Source organism: Equus asinus, chromosome 18 (assembly GCF_041296235.1).
Source record: "Equus asinus isolate D_3611 breed Donkey chromosome 18, EquAss-T2T_v2, whole genome shotgun sequence".
In the NCBI taxonomy this organism is placed as follows: Eukaryota; Metazoa; Chordata; class Mammalia; order Perissodactyla; family Equidae; genus Equus; species Equus asinus.
Window position 1 is genome coordinate 16,839,948 of NC_091807.1, and position 20,291 is coordinate 16,860,238.

The 20,291-nt window shown below is 35.9% G+C and overlaps 1 non-coding gene across 1 annotated transcript; it reads left to right on the forward strand.

Moving 5' to 3' along the window:
- The first annotated feature begins 17,854 nt into the window (after positions 1–17,854).
- Positions 17,855–17,961, forward strand: LOC123278400 (U6 spliceosomal RNA). Its single transcript, XR_006515762.1, has one exon. It is a non-coding gene; the product is annotated as a U6 spliceosomal RNA (small nuclear RNA).
- Positions 17,962–20,291: the final 2,330 nt, after the last annotated feature.

Below are 20,291 nucleotides of genomic sequence, written 5' to 3' on the forward strand. Positions count from 1 at the left end.
TTTTCTTTTTGATTTATATTCTTTATAATAGGACATGTTTTAATTTTTAAGAGAGAAAATGACTGTTCAGATGAAAACTAACCGCTACACATCATTTTCAAGAGAGAAAAGAACAGCAAATGCTTATACGACTAAACAGTGATCCTGTCTGAATAAATATCTCTGATTATTCTTTTCTTTGGTTGACTAACTGTATAAAACATGATTAGGTCTAATGCTCTACTGATGTATCTCGGTCTTAGGCAGAGTTAATGGTATGCTTAGCTTGGGCCTGCCTTTCTTTCTTTTCTCATTTTCCAAGCTGCATTGTGGCATAGCCCTTAGTCAATACAGCGGCTCCCTCCTGAGCAAGCATTAAATTGAACAGATGAATGGCAGCTTTTTAAAGTAGATCTGATAACCCAAACATGCTTGCAGGTTTTAAAGAGGCCACACTAGATAAAAAGAACTACTGGACACTTGAGAGCTGACACATCCTTCTGAAAAAGAAAAGATCTTGAGAAATCAATTGGACCATAGAAAATATTCTCCAAAAGATCAAATAGAGCATAAGAATGTTTCTATTTCTCTAAAAAAGCATACAATATTTAGTGAAAATATTCTTTCAAATAGTCAAATGGATTCATTCTTACGATAATTTTATATAAAGAGATTTGAATTTAATGTTTCTAAAGATTACTTTGAAATCTCTCACATTTTGTCAGCAATCTTAGACTTTAACTATGAAAAAAAATAAAAATCATCTCGAAAATGTTTTCCATCACAGTAGATGCCCAGAGAAAAAAATACACTCCTCAAAAAGTGACTTCATGAATCATTTAGTTTTTCAGTCTTAGAAAAGGAAGTAGAACTTCCTGAATGCTGTAGGAGGAATGTGTGCACATGTGTGTATGTGTGTGTTTGAGAGTGTGTGTGTAAGAGACAGAGGCAGTGAGAGTTTCAGAAGAGAATTGTGTATTTGAAGTTCAGCATAATACTAAGTTATCAGATTTAAGAAGGAAATTTGCTTTAAAAAACTTCTCCCTAATGATACTGATCTTTTAAATCTAGCACTTGATGTGAAAAACTACTCCAAATTAGAACCACGTTTGTTGTTATCTAAATAAACTGTCAATCAATGGACTACATCTGAATATTAAGTTAAACTCTTCCTGCGATTCCTTTTATCACTAAAAACCTACATTGATTTTATGAACTAACTAAATGGAATAAGCCTCTAAAAAATAGGGAAGGAAGGAAGGGAGGAAGGATCTAACTTAAAAACAAGCAGTAGGTGACTTCACATATTTAGCTCATTGCCAAACTAAACAAAACTTCACAACTTCCAGGAAATAAAGCTAAATACAATTGATGTTAACTTAGAAAAAAATATGTTTGCTGTGAACAATCAAGTACCAAGTCCGAAGTGTATAAGGACTGTCACATGAGTGTCATGAGACATGACCTAATTTGGTATAACTCCGTGTATTTTTAAAACGGCCTCAAGAAAGCAAATACTTCATGATATTAAACCAAACAAATAGGGAAATGGAAATGAGTAATTACTCAAGGGAAACGAGTAATTAACAACTGTGCATATATGCTTACTTCTTTGAGTATAAGTTGTAGGGGAGGAAGAAATATTCCTCTGTCTTTCTAGGTTTTCTGGCTGGTCTCAGAATTAAATTGAAATGAGATAGAATAACAGGAGAAAATCAAACAAATTTAATAACATGTGTCCATGGGAGAAACCCAGGAAAACTGAGTGACTCACTAAAATGGCTGAAGCCATCACCTTAAATACCATCTTCAGCTAAAGACAAAGCAGGATGTTATGGGTAGTGGTTTTGGACTTCACAGGGTAGGAACCAAATTCACATGGAGATGGAAAAGCAAATGTTTGGAAAACAAATGTTTACCATGCAATGCAGAGACAATGAGACTTGGGGAGGATTTTGATCAAATGGGCCTTGCTAGGTTCCTCCCTATCTGCCACACACCTAGTTCACATTATACTACAGTTATCTATGGTGATAGCTCCTTCCTGCAACAGGCTTTCTTTCTGAAATTCTTTTAGGCAGTTAAGAGGAAGGTCAAAGTTTCTTTCAGAGTCTTTTGTTCTTAAAAATAATCAAGCCAAAACTGCACATTTCTGGGTGGCAAATTTTTTTTTTTTTTTTTTTAAGGAAGATTAGCCCTGAGCTAACTACTGTTAGTCGTCCTCTTTTTCGCTGAGGAAGCCTGGCCCTGAGCTAACATCGTGCCCATCTTCCTCTACTTTATATGCAGGATGCCTACCACAGCATGGTGTGCCAAGCGGTGCCATGTCTGCACCCTGGATCTGAACCAGCGAACCCCAGGCCGCCGAGAAGCAGAACGTGTGCACTTAACCGCTGCACCACCAGGCCAGCCCCTCGGGTGGCAAATTCTGATCCCCTATAAAGTCAATAATGTATAAGCTCCTAGAGGGCAAAAGCTATCCTCAAAATTAATTTTGTTCCCCAGAACATTAAGATCAGTGTGTGGGGGGTCAATAACAGATGGACAAAAAACATGATTTTAATGAATACATGGAGTTTCTTTTAAAAGAATCATGTGAAAACTACAGCATTAATAGAGATAGTGTTCTCTTTAAGTTCTCTTAATTATTTCTTCTTCCTTCTCCCAAGCACTTACTAATATAAGAAAATGAGATTGTTAGGGCTACTGTATTTTGTCTCTCCATCGAGTACTCCTAAAGCTCTCTGCCTCTCTTCCTTTCTTCATCCTTGTATCTCTGACATACTGCAATTTGTGATTTATAGGAAGAAATATATGTTTGGTTTTAGTCCCAGTCCCTGGCATGGATCTCTCAAAATCCTTGGAATTTTCTAAGTGATAAGAGAGATAAAGGTGTCTCTTGTTATTCATCACAAGCCATTTTCAACCACACTTGAGGTTATGCTCATGAGTTAACTTTTGGAAAGTCTTCAAGGATGGGGGCTCTCTGCCAGGGGAACCAACCATGTGATTAGAGGGTTAGAACTTTCAGCCTCACCCCTACCCTCTGATCTTCAAGGAGGCGAGAGGGGCTGGAAGTTGACTTAATCACTAATGGTCAATGATTTAATCAAACGTGTACATAATGAAGCCCCCATAAAAATCCCTGAACCATAGGTTCAGAGAGCATCCAGGTTGGTGAACACATGGAGGTGCTGGGAGGGTGGTGTGCCTGGAGAGAGAATAGAAACTCTGAGACTCTTCCCACATACTTTACCCTATACATCTCTTCCATCCAGCTCTTCCTGAGTTATATGCTTTCATAATAACTAGTAAACTAGTAAGTAAACTGTTTTCTTCAGTTCTGTGAGAAGCTCTAGCAAATTAATAATAAGGAGGTCCTGAGAACCTCTACTTTAAACCTGGTTTCCAGAAGCACAGGCAACAACTTGGGCCATTGCAATCACAAGATTAGTATCTGAAGTGGGTGTGTGGGGGGGTGGGGTGGGATACTTTCTTGGGGCTTTCCCCTTAACCTGTGGGATCTGATGCTAACTCCACATAGTGTTAGAACTGAATTGAATTGTAGGATGTCCAGCTGGAATCAAGAAATTGCTTGATAGGAGAAAAAACAAAACTCACACTTTTGGTGACCAGAAGTGTCAGAAGTGAGGTATTCTGTGAATAAAGTGAATAATAGAGAAGAAAAACAGGAATATTTTCTTTTCACATCTGTTAGTAAAAGCCTGCCTATTCTACTCAAGTTTCTGTAACCATCTAGTGCAATATATTACACCATTCCAACACCTCCAAATAAAATCCTAGGGATTTAATACAAGGAGGATTCTGCAACTTATTTGTCAGCTCAAAAATTCCTCATGGAATGTCACCAATCTTCTTTCTTACTGATTCTATTATGGCTAAACTATTTGTAATTGATTCTGCATCTAGATACATCACTCATATTTGCCATTGTAGCTTCTGGACTGAATTACTCTCTCTAATACGTCACATGTAGTTTCTTAGTTTAAGAGACCCAGGTTTATATGACAGCCATGAATAGGATAGGGCCAGATAGAGACCTGATACCTCCTTATTCTACTTGTTATAAATTAATTAATTTGCATCGTGATTTTGTTCAAAAGTAAAAGATAATTTCTCTCCTATAAAGTGATGAGCAATAGTACGTAGGAAATACTGATTGAATATGTTCCCTAAGTGTGTAAAGAGCAAGGGCTAAGATATATCTATGTTCAAATGTTTTATTTGTGACTTCTTATACTTAAAAGACAAAGAATTAAATGGATAGTAATAAAAGGCTGTGCATAATGATAGTAAAATAAATATAATGCTAATTAATGATATTATTACTTTTTCATTACGTTTTTATGAAGATTATTCCAAAATCTAGCTTAAAAATCAACAGATATGGTGAGCTATTTATTTTAATGATTATCATAATAAGGAAATTAATAGAGAAGGAAAGGACTAGAGAAAAGTATTGATGAAAACATTAGGTGCATCAAAAAATCACTCTGGTTGTATTGATCTAACTCATTCTTCTCTGCTTGACAGAGAACATTCAATAATCAGAATTATCCATCTATCATTTTGACATTGCCCTTTGGAGAGTAATTAACAGTACTAATTTATGTAATTTATTTAGCCCATCAGGAGGTTTCAGAACTCACATATGCTGTTGAACATCTGTGTATTGCAACTTTACATCTATGGATGCATTTTATTTACATTTTAGTCAATGTGATATGACTGGCATAATATTTTAAGAAATTATTTTTTCAAAATGGGAATGAGCTTCTTTCCAGGTTATAATTTTTTGAGGAAGCTTAAAAAAGGATTTTAAGATTTTAAGTGAGATGAGAGTTTTTTCTCCTTTCTAAGGTAGCATTTGTAATCTCTTATAACATTTGTCTATCTCTTATAAGGAACAGAACCATAGATCTTTGAAGGAGACTGTGTGTTGAAAAAAAATCTTTAGAAGGTCTAGGGCAGTTCTGCCCAAAAGAAATATGATGTGGGCCATATATGTAATTTTAAATTGTCCAGTAATCACATAGAAAAAATTTTAAAATGAGGTAAAATTAATTTTTATATGTTTCACCCACTCTATCAAAAATATTATCATTTCAACATGTAACTAATATAAAATATGAATGAGATATTTTACATTTTTTTGTACTAAGTCTTAGAAATCTGCTGTATATTTCACATTTACGTTACGTCTCAATTTGGAACACCCCATTTCAATTGCTCAACAATCACATGTGGTTCTTGACTATTGAACTAGACAGTGTGGGTCTGGAGAAGTTGACTCTCCAAGGACGACTACCAGAAAAACAACTCAGACCTGGTTTTCCAAGAGAACTTTGACTTCTGTCATGATCAGGAAGTAGGTATCAGGGATATGCTTTGCCAACTCTGATTGCAAAATTATACAACTTTAGCCACAATCCAGGGATCAAGCAGCCATCAACTAGCCTGTTGGCTTATGACACAGACCACCTTTATTTTTTTCCAGGGACCAGGATATAGTTTAAGATTGTATGACTATGGAAGAAAGGAAGGACAGATAGTGACAACAGTCAGTCTCTGCTGCAGTTCACCCCTCTGGCCACTCAAATATCCTTATACACTCACCTTTCCACATATATTCTTACCCCCTCCCCAAGGTGGGTAACCCAAATGCCCATGTGCTGCTGCATCCAAATAATTATCCAGGATTCTGGAATGATACACAATCCTCTCCACCATGTCCGAATACAACTATTTATGTTTTGTTGGCTTATAAAATAATAAACACATTTTGCATGCCCCACTCCCCAAACATACACAATATACAATATTGGAATACACAACTCAAAGTGTTGGAGTAGGAATAGAGTAACAGTAATAAAAATGTTAAAAACTCGATTTCAGAAAAGGAAAAGTATAGGAGTTATTAATAATTGTGACCTATAAAATATCAAATTTTGATGGGCAGGAAGGGGAATGAGTCCCTTGGTTAGTCCATCTGGATGCCTCTAGTTCTGTTCTTCGGGATAAACGCCCTTTGATCATGGTCCTCTGTGGTTCCTGGCTTTGCTATTTGGGACCATGTTTGTCATCTTCCACGGTCCTATCCAGAGTAGTTAATGAGGAGTATGTCTTTTGAGGTGCTGAATAGCATTGGGAATCCAGGAGTTGCATACGGTTTCTTTGCCATCAGGCAGCTTGCTTTTCCAATTCCATTTTTTGGTAATCACTGTAAATGATCTAGTTTTGGCATACTTTTTAAATTTGAAGACTACTATTTAATACTGAATGTTTAAGCTCTACCCACTAGGGTGACCAACTGCCCTGGTTTAAACAGAAAGTTCTGCCTCCCAGGAATCTCCTCCTTCCTGGGTAAAATGAGATAATGTCACCTTACATCCTGTATCCCTCTCTCTGTTGGAGCCATCTAAAACCACGGGCTGGGATTGAAAGGCAACACCTTTAATACAATCTCTTTCACTAGGCTCCTGACTTTCATAAAGTTTACATCTTATCTCTTGCTAAGACTACAGCTTTGAGGCTCATAACTTCTTTAGTTTTGTTCTGTAGTCTCCAGATACAGGGCCTTCAGACAACTTAATCCACCTTCCTTATCAAAGCTCTTGTTTACCATTCTGTCTCTGCTTACAGAATCATCTCTCATAGGGCTTTCTTCACAGTAGGCAAATGCAGCCAACACACACCAATATTCTGAGTCTTTCTTGCCATTTCCTCTAACACTGTGGCCTTGGGCATGGTCTACATTCTAAGATACTGGAAGGTGCATTTTTCACAATTATCTTTTTTAAAATATAAAGGACATTACTTTTCTGTCTTCCAATATGCGCCCAAACCATGGCTCACACTTAATTATGCAACACTCTATATCTAGCAGATTTGGGGGAGCAACTCAAGGTCTCTGCTACAGAGAAATATGTATCCTGGAAGAGAAGTGAACTGTCTCGCTTGATTCCAGAGAAGTGATCTCTTCTCAGAGATTTGAAGGATGAATAGGTTAAACTAGAGGCGGGGGAAAGGAGGTGAACAGTGTTTGGGGTAAGGAGATAGAGGGTGTTTTAGGAAGAAGAAATGGAGTAGACACATGTGGGAGGCATGATACTATTGTGTATAAAGTTACAAGAGTTTTTTTTTTCCTAGTGTGTAACTTTAAAGAGAATTCTTATGTGAAGTGAGAGTTAAGAAGTGGAAGAAATCATGTCATGGAGTGACTTGATCCACAAGTTAATGTTTAAGACCAGATTTGTTTATTTAACACATTTAATTTTCTAAAGAAATAAATCTTATCAAAAACGGTAGCAAAATTATATTTTTTGTATTCTAGGAGATGATGCAGAAAATGAAATAAGAATTCAAATGTTTTTAAAAAGTCCTTTGAAATTTCAAATGGCTTCTAACAACCTAGATTGCAAACTACTAAAAAAATTGTTTTTCACTTTTTTTAAAAACTTTTTACCCTTTTTATCTTGTACCATTTTATCCTACCACTCCCTTTGACTCAACCACCTCTGAAGTAGTGCCCTCTACTTTATGGCGCTCTATAACCTCACATGGCAAAATTGACAATAGCCAAGGTAGGGGTGGCAGCCCTGTTTCAATCTGTGGATGTAGTTAGTTGTAGATGCTCCCCCCTAGAAAGTTCCTGCAAGTTGATTCAAGCAAAACTGCAAATCCTAAAAAAGGAGTGAGCTAAATTCATTCCAGACAAAACAGATGGCTCACGAAAAAAGGAGAACAGACATATGAATATGAGCAGAATGTTTTCCAATGATTTGTTTTGTTTGCTCATCTGGAAAGGTTTCATCCTCTGGCTGGCAGTGTCGAAGCTGTTACCCTAAGGGTACCTGAAAGTCAATATGTGGCTAAATACTTTTCCAACTTTGAGATTTGAAGTACTCAAGAGTGAATGTAAGTCTGAAGATTTAGGCGATGACATTTTTTAATTACTCTGTGATTATTGTAGTTCTCATAATATGTGGCTGGTATCTTAAAGGAAGTTGATAACTGTGCAGAATTTTCCTCTCTACTACCTCTCTTATGATCAAAATAAATAAAATATGTGCTCTCTGTCAAAGTCAGTTCGGATGCTATAACAGAATACTGTAGACTAGGTGGCTTATAAACAACAGAAAGCTGTTTTTCACACTTCCAGAGGCTGGAAGTCTGAGATCAGGATGTTAGCTTGAGTGGGTTCTGGTGAGGTCTCTTTTCAGTTTGCAGACAGCTGACTTCTCATTGTATCCTCAGATGGCAGAAAGAGGGAGAGTGCTCTCTGTCTTCTTCTGATAAAGACATGAATCCCATTTGTGAGGGCTCTACCTTCATGACCTAATTATCTCCCGAAGGCTCCACCTCCAAATACATTTACATGTGGATTATATTTCAATACACGAATTTTGGGGCAACATAAACATTCAGTCCATAACACTCCTCAAATAGTTTCTGTTAACACCAGTCACCTTCACCAGTTTTTATGATTCTACTTTTCACCAATCAAGAGATAGCAAGTATTAATCTCTGTCACAAAATCAGATGTGCAACTTGGGAAGTTGCTTTTATTTTAGGGAAAACTTTACTTAACAAAGAAATCTCAGTCCTACCATCTTGAAAAATACATCTTAAAAGAAAATAAATTTTTATAGTGGATATACTGTATAAAAAAAATGTAGCTGGATAATGTTTTAGAAATCCATGTGTACTTTTTTATTTATCTTCCTATTTCTCATTATGGAGGCTTCGCATACATCACTTAGTTAGATGTTACTCCAGGCTGGGGCAAGGAGGGAGATGCCTATGGGTTGTGGTCCTCCAGGAGTAGTTCTGCTTCCAAGAAACTCCCAAGAAACATGACAAGGCTTCTGAAAAAGACAGGTATGTGCTCCTCTTGGAAGCAAAATCATAGCTAGAATTAAGAGATTTTTCAGATTCCTGAATATGGAACAGAAGCAGCATAGAGGTGGCAGAATTGAAAATATACAAAGGAGGAAAATCAGTTATTACTGTAAAATTGGATGACAGATGACAAGAGGGCCAACTCTTCAAATGCTTTAGAGCTTTGTAAATTACATGATTGCATACGATCCTGAAGGCTGGTGGAGGGAGTCCCCCAAATTTTCTGTGAGTCTAGCAGGATAGGGTTGCCAAGTAGAAATTAACTGGACTTTAGAGGATAAAGACAGGGGCCAGCTCCCTGGCCGAGTGGTTAAGTTCGCGCGCTCTGCTGCTGCGGCCCAGGGTTCGGATCCTGGGCACGGACATGGCACCACTCATCAGGCCACGTTGAGGTGGCATCCCACATCCCACAACTAGAAGGACCTGCAACTAAGATATACAACTGTGTACGGGGGGGTTTGGGGAGATAAAGCAGAAAAAAAAAAAAAAAAAGATTGGCAACAGTTGTTAGCCCAGGTGCCAATCTTAAAAAAAAAAAAAAAAAAAAAAGAAGGTGATATTTCTGTCACACCTAGCTTTGAGGGCTGGGAGTCATATTTACTAAAAATAAATATTGGACCAAAGTGGGGATTCCACTGCAAGATAGAAATATAGTGTAACTTCTTTTCCACAGAGTCACATCATTTTTCTTCTGAACGCTGGCCCTTTCCTTTGCAGCTCTGTGGGGATCAGTCCATTTAGCTCAGCGTGAAGGGCCTCTTGAGTCTCTGTATACATAAAAGCCCAAGGCAGGATCAGTTATTGAAAAGAGGTTCAAACCTTTTTGAATTCTTTAATACTTCCAACGCCACTCAACAAGGCAGAACACACGAAAAAACATGCTTTCCACTAATCGAGTGTTTAGCTTCCATGTTTCTAGATATTTACTCCTGAATTTTTGGAATGTCAGCAGAATTCTGTACATGGTTGACCAGCCCTCGTTTCTTATATGGCTCTGGTTAGTGTATCAGAATTAGCAAACTCAAAGCTGGTGGGGGTGACAAATTGGAAAAGAACAGATAGAAGAGAAATACTCACTATCATCTATGCACATTCAAGAAGTGCTATTTTAAAATTAATCAAAATTGAGAAGGCCATTTGGAACTGCCTGTGTTCACAGATGCATAATTACATAATTTACCTGTCAAATGCCCATGAAGTTCAGTGAGTAGCTTTAAACAGAGATATGCTGTGGCACCTAGCAGGTTGGACTTTGGATATCAGTCACTTCCCAGTCATCTTTACCTCAAGGAATTATTTAATTTGCAAGGTCTACAGGGAACAGTAGAATAATACCTTTCTTACATGATTGCTTTCAATGAAACACATACCTGCACACACATACACCGTGTAAAGTACTTGGAATAATGTATATCTCCTTATCATATAAGTTCATGGCAACTGCACATTTCTGATCTCATAAATACAAAGACAGTTTATAAATTCTACTATTAACCCCAAATCATTTTCTGTTAAATTAGATTTATGGAAATAGATACAGGAGAAAATTCAGCTACTGATAAGTATACCACAATTCTTCTGACAGTTCATGATAATGTGATTTTGAACTCAATTCAATCAAGCAACCAAACTTATTCTTTACATTAATATGAATATTTTTTCTCCTTTAAATAGTTACTGATACATACATTGTTTTCTATTTGGGATATTTTCTCTTTCTTCATGTAGCCAAATTTGAGATAAATAGTGAAAAATTAGATAAATTGATCTTTACTAGAAATAATTTAAAAGACTATTTGCCTTTATCTCAACATAAATGTGATAGAGACAAATTTAAATTGTTTTGATAATGCATATAGATAAATAAAGTAATCCATAATTTTTATATCATAGTTTCAATCCAATTCTCAATTTATTTTTGGCCTAATGATATACTAGTAGGCATGAAAATGGGCATTTTTATAACTTTTCATTTGGAAGAAGAGTAAAGGTTGAATTATATTGGTAATAGACTAATATTCACATAAATTTCATAGTGTGTAGAAAGAGAGAGAGCATGTATGTCCTACATAAAATTGCATCTCCCTTTAATTGAAAAAGATTCTTGGTTTCAATGAATATGTATATAAATCATTGTAAACAGATTTAAAATCTCCTATTTTCAGTTAATTACTGCTTGTAAATATGCACAAAGAATTGAAGTTTCATAATTAAAAGACTAAAATTTTTCTGCCAGTGGTTTTCTTTAAATTAGTGTAAGGTGTATTCATGTGGTGATACTGACCCTGATGTCAGTTTCCCCACATTAAACCCAGCATATATGAGGTTAAAACCAGAACACTCATTCCCAGCTTCCTCTCTGTCTTCCTGGCTCCAGAATCCACTATCCTCCATGGAGACAGACACCACCAAGGACAAGCACCTGGATTCACTATCTCCTCCCCACAAAGAGATACAGGCTGGTGGGAAATCTGCTGAGCAGCAAGGTCATGGGCTCCCTCCTCTCTGCAAGTCATCTCAAGGCCAAAGACAGGCTGGTGGGAAAGCTCCGACCAGCAAGGCCATATGTTCCCCCTCCCCTACCTAAAACCCCAAATAAAAACACTTTCTTTTAGCTTTTCTGGGAGTTTGGGCTTTCAGCGTTAGCTGCCCTCTCTTCTTGCCCAGTGCTGTGCAATAGTAAAATTTGACTTTCTTCCACTACACCAGGTGTCAGAGATTGGCTTCCTGCGCAACAGGTGAGGGAACTCACTTCAGGTTCTGTATCAGTGGGTGGAAAGTGGTAATTTCAGCCAGGTGTGTCTGATGTTAAAGCTCAAGATCCTTTAACTCTTTCATTTAATACATAATTTAAGTTAAAGAAGTAACTTTGGACTAATTAAAAGTATAGAGCCAGTCTGACTCTGCCTCCAGCAAGATGCCCTGAATCAAGTGGTTGCTCCCCCAACTGGAAGGACTGCAGTGTCCCCTTGTCTGTGCAGTAATGCCTCTCTTTAATTACAGAGAAATGTATATATTTCACCTGTGTCTATAGCCACCAGACAGTTGAGCACATCAGCATCCTGTTTTAACAACACATACTTAAACTGAGTGTTAGAGACACATTTCCTTATAATTCTGGGTTTAGATGATTAAGCCTTTCTCAGTGCCTCTGTTTTCTTGTGGAGATCACCACAGTACTTCATGGGGCTCGTACAAATGTTAAATGAACAAGCAGAGGAACTGTGAGTGGAATTGTGACAGGCACACTGTAAGGGCTCCAGAGTGCCTCTTATTATTATCAATATTTCTGCTATTATTATCCCATCCACAAAAATGACCCAGCTAATAATTATTAGAAAGGAAACACTGAAAGACAGTAAAGTTAAATGCAAACTGCATCAAACGACTTTATAAAAGTGTTTCAAACTTCTATTGTTTGAGTAGATCAGCTAAGGCAAAGGAATTATAAATATATATTGTCCCCTTTTTCCTTTAATCTAATAATCTATTTGTATGGAAAATTTATACTTAAAAAAAGCCAACCAGGTTTGTGATTGCTGATATGCAAATATCTCGATTTAAAACAATAATCCATTTTCATATGATAGCATACATGACCGTATTCTTACATGAAAAAACTTAACTCTACATCCCTCAGAGATACACTGGTAGAAAAATGCCATTTTTACTTATCTCCAACAAGCAATTCTGTTTTCTATTCTTACGTGAAGAAAAATACAGTCGAGTATTTCTCATCCAGTAGCTCTTATTGGGATGTAAAGCTTTAACAGAATCGCTTGAAATTCAATAAAGGGCACTCTGTTTTCTGTAACCCATGTTCAAAATCAATTAATAAACACAGGTGTCAGCCAAAGAGAGACCAAAATTTTGGCTTTTTTTCTGGATAGATGTTTCTGCTTACAAGTATGTCACCTCTGAGCTGGGTACACATTCAGCTGGTCACTGGCACAGCTGGATAATCACAGGTCTACACTACAATTCTGTAGATTTTATGGTGTTGAGAAGAAATTCCACACTTCTTGGTAGAAAGGTCATCAGAAAATGGAAAGAGAAGGGGCTGATCTGCCCAGGCTCAGTTCCTTCTCACCAATCTGAGAAGTCACATTTATCCCCTGGGGAAGGAATGGCACAGAATAGAAAAAGGGCAGAAATATGGCTCTTTGGAGGGTTCTGGGAAGAAAACATGAAGCAGAGAAAAGTTACACATTCCAGTAGAAAATAATTCCAATGGGTACAGTCAAATAGTTCTATTAAAATGGTTCTCCCTTGTCTTTTGGTTTCTAGATTTATGTTGTGTGAAATTGTAAATTATTCTTTCCTTGAAGAGGTGTTTCAAGTACAGTGTTAGAACAATTAACACTGAAAATCACTAATTTTTACTCTGAAACCCAATCTTGCCTTGAATTTTCAGAACATTATGTTTTATTATGTGCATCACTTCCTAACCAGCTACAGCTCTCAAAGACATAAACTCAGAAGAGCATGATTTAAAATCAATAATTCCTTTAAACCTTTATAAGATTTTTTTTTAAATAATGCCAGGAAATAAGACATATTGGCTTTCACTTTCAGTAATCTGGAAATAATAGCATAAATTATGTAAGTAACCACTGATTTAACCGAATTATGCTATGGTTTTCATTCCAAGGTCCTTGTTATTATGGCAAAATTCTACTATACATTAATGGCTCTCAAAGAGTGTGATATTTCCCCCAGGGGACATTTAGCAATGTCTGGAGACAGTTTTGGTTGTCGTAAGGGATTAGGTGATGTGTTATACTGGCATTTAAAAAGTGCAGGCCATGTACATTGCAATACATCCCCAAGTTCACAGGGAAGCCCCCACAACAAATAATTTTTTGGCCGAAAGTGTCAATAGTGTGGAGGTTGAGAAGCCCTGTTCTTGTGGAACATTACTTGAATTATCAAGGCTTGTGTTTTGTGTTTCTCTCACAGGGATTTACAGCTTCTTTTCTCTTTATTCTTAGTTGACCATTGGCTGACTTGCATTTTCAATTTCTTCTTTATCAGGTGAAAAAATATGCAAAGATTATAACTAGCCAGTGAATCAAAGTGCTACATGCAGTTACTTTGAGTATATTGGAATTAATTACTCTAAATTTATGCATTTGTCTTTTCTCTTTTCCTACTTTATTAGACATACTGCTTTTCTTTTATCCAATTTGTATATATTTAATTTTTTCTTTATAATTATACGAAATAATAATTTAAACCTAAGTATACCTAACAGTTTGCCCTGTCCTTTTCTGTGATATTATTTTATATACTAGTTATGAAAACATTACAAATGAATTAAATAACTGATAATTAAATTGAGCTATTTTGACCATATTGGCATTGCTGAAATTAAGGACCAGAAGCATCTTAAGAACACTAAACTAGTTGGTAGTTAATGGACACTTGACTATGTATATTGAAACAGAAATTAGTTAGGGTGTATAGAGATGGATGTGACTTAATCATGACAATAAAAATTTGATCTTATATAATATTTATAAAGATTGTATAATTATTATCTCTTACAAATTATTTTGACTATTTATATAATGTTTAGAAGGCAGCTTTGGGTTGCCTTTTTCCTTTACACTTTCTACTTCAAACTTTGACAAAGTGAGTACTTTCCAAGTAATTTGAATTAGGATAATTTTGGAATACATTAATTTTCCTCAGTAACTATTTAAACATGAAATTATGTCCGTGAATCTAAGGAAAATTCAATCTACGGTATTCTATTTACTGAACAAATTTAGCACACTTTTAACAACATCATATTTAACCTTTGTCTTAGATTTACCTACTTTACTAGGAAAATATAAAAAGACAAAATATTTTTGTCAAGGTCACACAGCTAGTAAGGGGGAGAGAAAAATTTGAACCATGGTGGTGAGGTTCTCAACCTGTGCTTAGTAAAAGAACTTTCATAAAGAGACTGAAAGACAACATGGAAAGAAAAGAAAGTATTTGCAACATATGATAGTATTGAAATCTCTAATATGTAAAGGAAAAGATGAACAGAGCAATAGAATTTAAACACAGGTCATTGACATGACACTACACAAAGGACAAAAACTAGAAAATAAAAACAAAAATAAATACACAATCTCAACAAGCCAATTCAAATTAAAACAATGATGTGGTAGAATGAATAATGGACCCTAAAGATATCATATCCTTATTCCTGGAACCTGTGAATGCTATTTTATGTCTCAAAAAGAAAGGGTCTTTGTAGACATGGTTAAATTAAGATCTTGAGATAACAAGATTATCTTGGATTATTCAGGTGGGTCCAAGTATAGTCACTTGAACATTTATATGAGAGACGTAGAGAGAGTTTTCTACATACACAAGAAGAGGAAGAATGTGACAACTGAGGCAGAGCTTGGAGAGATGCAACCACAAGCCAAGGAATGCCAGCAGCCACCAGAAGCTGGAAGAGGCAAGGACTGAATTCTCCTGAGAGTCTCATGAGGGATTGATACCTGCTAAAACTTGATTTTTCCCAGTGATACTGATTTCAGACTTCTGTCCTTAGACCTGTGAGAGAATAAATTTCTGTTGTTTTAAGCTACTAAGTTTTTGGAAATTTGTTACAATAGCAACAGGAAACTCATTCAGGTGACATAATCACTTTTCCCCTATTAGATTTTAATAAAACCTGTCAAAGATCAATGTGACTTCATAGTGTCTGTGTACAGAAGCAGAGCCATGTACATTTAGGAATTTAAGTGGAATTGCATATTATTTTGAGGAAAATTCATTATTCAATAAATGACGTGAAGGGGACTCTAGACTATAAGATCCACGAGAGTAGGAATTGTTTTCTATTTTGTTCAGTGCTGTATCTTCAGGGTCTCCAGTGCCCAGCATATATAGGCATGTAACAAATAATTGTGCATAAATAAATAAATCATAAAACTCCCAAACCTATTCAATTAGTGATATAAGTTTTGTAGGCTTTTATTAAAACCTCACTTTTATCCCCTTTGCTAATATCTGAGACATATTCTATAATGAGTAAATACTTACAAGTTTAAAACTTTCAGCCTTTGAAAATCACATATATAAGGAATTAAAACTTTTTGTCTAATAATTCTTGTTTTATTTTTATGAGTCTGGAATGTGTATCCCTCATTACAGTGGAAGATCATGTGTGGCAGACTGTCACCCACCTTACAATCATTCTCGTGTTCCTCCTTAGGATCACCGCCATTACTTGGATGGGACAACAAAGTGCCAACTCAAAGACATGAAATCTCAGCTTCCCCTGCGGTGTGTAATGACTCTGCGGCTGGTTCTTGTGTATCGGATTAGGGTGGACACTCTGGAGTTCTCTCCTTCTCCTCCTTTTGTCAGGCCCTCTTCTTCCTCGTTGGAACCCAGACAGAGTAGCTGATGAGAAGGCCTGGAAACTGCTCTGCACATGGGAAGAAAAATAAATCTGTCCTCTGTTTAAGTCATTTTTTTGTTTTGATGATGTTTCTGTAACATGCAGCTGAGTATATTCCTAACAGAGGCACGGTGACCTAGGAAGGTTAAGTATCATATCTAGGATGGCCAAACTGGTAACTGGTAGGTCCATATTTAAAACCTAAATTTATCTGAGTCCCAAATCCACATGCTTTTCATGAAGCTACACTTTCTTTTGAAAGTTCATAGGTGCTGAAATTTAGTGTATTTCATGAATGTGTCCATTACATACCGTCAATATTTTATATTCCATCAAATAAAACTCCAGAGAAAATAATAGATAGACTAAGTTTTCAAAGAGAAGAGTGAATAAAAACAACCAGAGCTTAGAACTGTTTGCTTGGGATAAGTTTGTCCTTAAGATATTTTCATTGAATTAGGAAATACCTGGGGCTATTTTAAAATGGAAAATATATTTTCGATCTTTTTATAATTATTTTCGTTAGTTGATAGTAAACAATATTCTGATCTATGCCATCATTTAGACCAAGATACACTATGCTTCCTTTTCTAGCAACAACAGCCTTTTTTCTTTTAAAATATGTTTTTAACTTAAAAATAAAAATTATTAGAATGAAAATCTATAGGTAACATCTAATCAAAAACTGTTTTAATGAAAGATCAATATTTTAAAAATTTCCTTGTAAATTTTATTTTCAAATTCTGTAAATTATTTTGCTTCTGAAGTAAATCATAACTTTATTGAATATGAATGAAAGTATGAAATACATTTCCTGATTCTATGAAATATACAGTGACAGGAGATATAAAATGTAATTATAAAGATAAACTTCAAAATATAGGATTTCATAGGGTGTTCACTGGATTTATATTCAGAGGTGGACTGAAAATCAAGTTCTAATGTTCATTAATTGCATGATCACGGACAAATACTTCAAATTTCTTAAAACTTTGTTCTGTTATCTGGAAAATGAGCAGAGTTACACTTGCCAAATATTTTGGCTTTTGAAAAGATGAAACAAAATATAACTATGAAATTTCCTTGAAAACTGCTATTCACTATAAAATACATCAGTTATATTTGAATACTAACAATAAACTCTGTATTGTATTTATTATTATAATCTTGAGGTTGAGAAGTTAAAGGGATAATAACAATAAATAAGTAAAAAATAGTCAAAAACAAAACCTAACAAATAATTACAATCATCTCTATAAATTCAACATTGCACCAAGTAAAATATACCAATTTGGACTTATATTCATTCCCCTTGAAAAGCATATTTTTCATATTCCATCTGGAACATTAAAGTGACCATAGTTTTTAATTATTTGCATTAACAATAAAATTAATTAAAGTTTTAAAATAGCTTAATATAAGGTAAATATACAAGCATTAATATTTATTTATATATTATCAGGGATGTAGAAGTGCAAACGATGAAATATGCATTTTAAAATAAGGATAAAACTCTTAGCAGTAAGTAAAATTAAAAAGGTAGTGCTCGCTTCGGCAGCACATATACTAAAATTGGAACGATACAGAGAAGATTAGCATGGCCCCTGTGCAAGGATGACACGCAAATTCGTGAAGCGTTCCATATTTTTTTATTATACTTGTGGTAATATCTGTTTAATCCTAAGAGTTAAAATACATTCTTCTGATAGGACATTGGAAGAGAAACAGATACGGTGGTTGGAAGAAAAGCATAAGCTTCGTGAACGTATCACTGACAGAGAACAAAAGTATAATCAAGCTAACGAGAAAGTGTAGCGAGCTGCAATTGCCCAGAAAAAGAGAAAATCTCTTCATGAAAACAAATTGAAGAGACTGCAGGAGAAAGTAGAAATCTTGGAGGCAAAGAGAGAAGAATTGGAAACAGAAAATCGTGTTAAACAGACAAAATGTTCCATTTGAAGATTATACAAGGCTTCAAAAAAGACTAAAGGATTTACAGAGAAGACATAATGGATTTCGAAGTTTAATTTTGGTTCCTAACATACCTCCAACAGCATCCATCAATCCTGTTAGCTTTCAGTCATCAACCATGGTTCCAGGCATGGAACTATCCTTTCCTCCTCATATGCAGGAGGAACAGCATCAAAGGGAACTCTCTCTACTTCGCAAAAGACTAGAAGAACTGGAAACAACACAAAGAAAACAACTAGAGGAACTTGGATCTCCTGGGGAATAATGTTCTCGAAGAAAAGCCAGATCAAAAGGGATGAAATCAGTCACTCAATAAAGCTTGAAGTTTAAAAAAAAAAAAAAAGGTACACATACTAAATATAGAAGCTATGAACTCTCACTAAAGAACATAATAGAAGATCTGAACAATGGAAAGATAGATTATGATGTTGGGCAGGCAGAGGTAACGTTTTAAAGTACCTATTCTGAATATTGGGAGAGAGTGACATTAGCAAAATGGAGGGACAGGAGGTTTCAGCTCTCCTCCCCTCACAGAAACACGGATCTTGACAATCGCCCACAGATGAAAGCACCTTTGTGGGAGCCCAAGAGGCCAGGGGAGAGCTCTCAGCACCCTGTTGAAGTAAAAAATTTTGAGAGGGCTGGCTCCGTGGCCGAGTGGCTGAGTTTGCGCACTCCGCTGCAGGCGGCCCAGGGTTTCATTGGTTCGGATCCTGGGCTCGGACATGGCACTGCTCTTCGAACCACGCTGAGGCAGCGTCCCAAGTACCACAACTAGAAGGACCCACAACGAAGAACATACAACTATGTACCGGGGGGCTTTGGGGAGAAAAAGTAAAAAACTAAAATCTTAAAAAAAAAAAAAAATTGAGAATAGACACTTTGAAGACGGTAAGAACAGTTTCACTTTACCCTCATCGCCTCTCCCCCAAGGCGGCACAGCTCATTTCCAAGAGAGACTCTCTTGGCCTGCAATTTCCCCCATGGGGGAAAGTGAGAGCACTCAGATGAATGGATAAAGACGTGGTATATACATACAGTGGAACGTTATTCAGCCTTAACAAAGAAGGAAATCTTGCCATTTGCAACAACATGGATGAAACTGGAGGACATTAGGCTAAGCGAAATAAGACAAATACAGACAAATATTGCATGATCTCACTTATATGTGGAACCTAAAAAAGTCAAATTCATAAAAGCGGTTTATGAATAGAGTGATGGTTGCCAGGGGCTGGGGGCCTGGGGGTCACGGGAAATGGGGAGATGTTGGCCAAAGGGTATAACATTGCAGTTATGCAGGATGAATCATGTGAACAGGTTCAAACTTTTGAAAAGCATTTAGAAACATATTAAATTAGAAATGCTTATATACATTTTTACCTATCAATTATATTCTATCCCTTGAAACGAAATTCACTTTTATTTGGTGCTTTATTTGTAAAGATATTTATTTATTGCATTTTCCATAATGACCAAAAAAAAAGGAAAAGTAAAAACTATGAATACAGTATACATCCAAATATAAAACATCAAAGAATGGCTAAATAAATTATGTTACATCTATATCACAGAATAATATGTAAATGTCCAAATGATGATCAATGCATTTTATTTCCTTCCTTTTGACCTAAAATTTTTCCATTTCCTCTATATTTTTATCTCAGAAAAACTTGTAGACTAAACTTTAGTTTTCTCAGATCCACTTCTTAACATCCATCTCCAGAATCCTAATTCATTGTTGTTATCATTTGTTGCTTTTTTTCCCCCAACAATGCTCTCCCACTGTGGCTACTTATCATAAACCTCCCCCAAATTGAAGTTTCTCCTATCTAAAAAAAAAAAAAAAAAAGCAATAAATTACAAACTAAAATTTCCCTCCAACGTTTTGCCACAACCATGTTGGTTTCTTCAAGACCTCATCACCCATTTGTTAAGAAATTTCTAGAGGTTGTCCCCACTTTTGCTGAAACTAGTCTCTCACACATTCTCAGAGGCCTCCATAGTACCA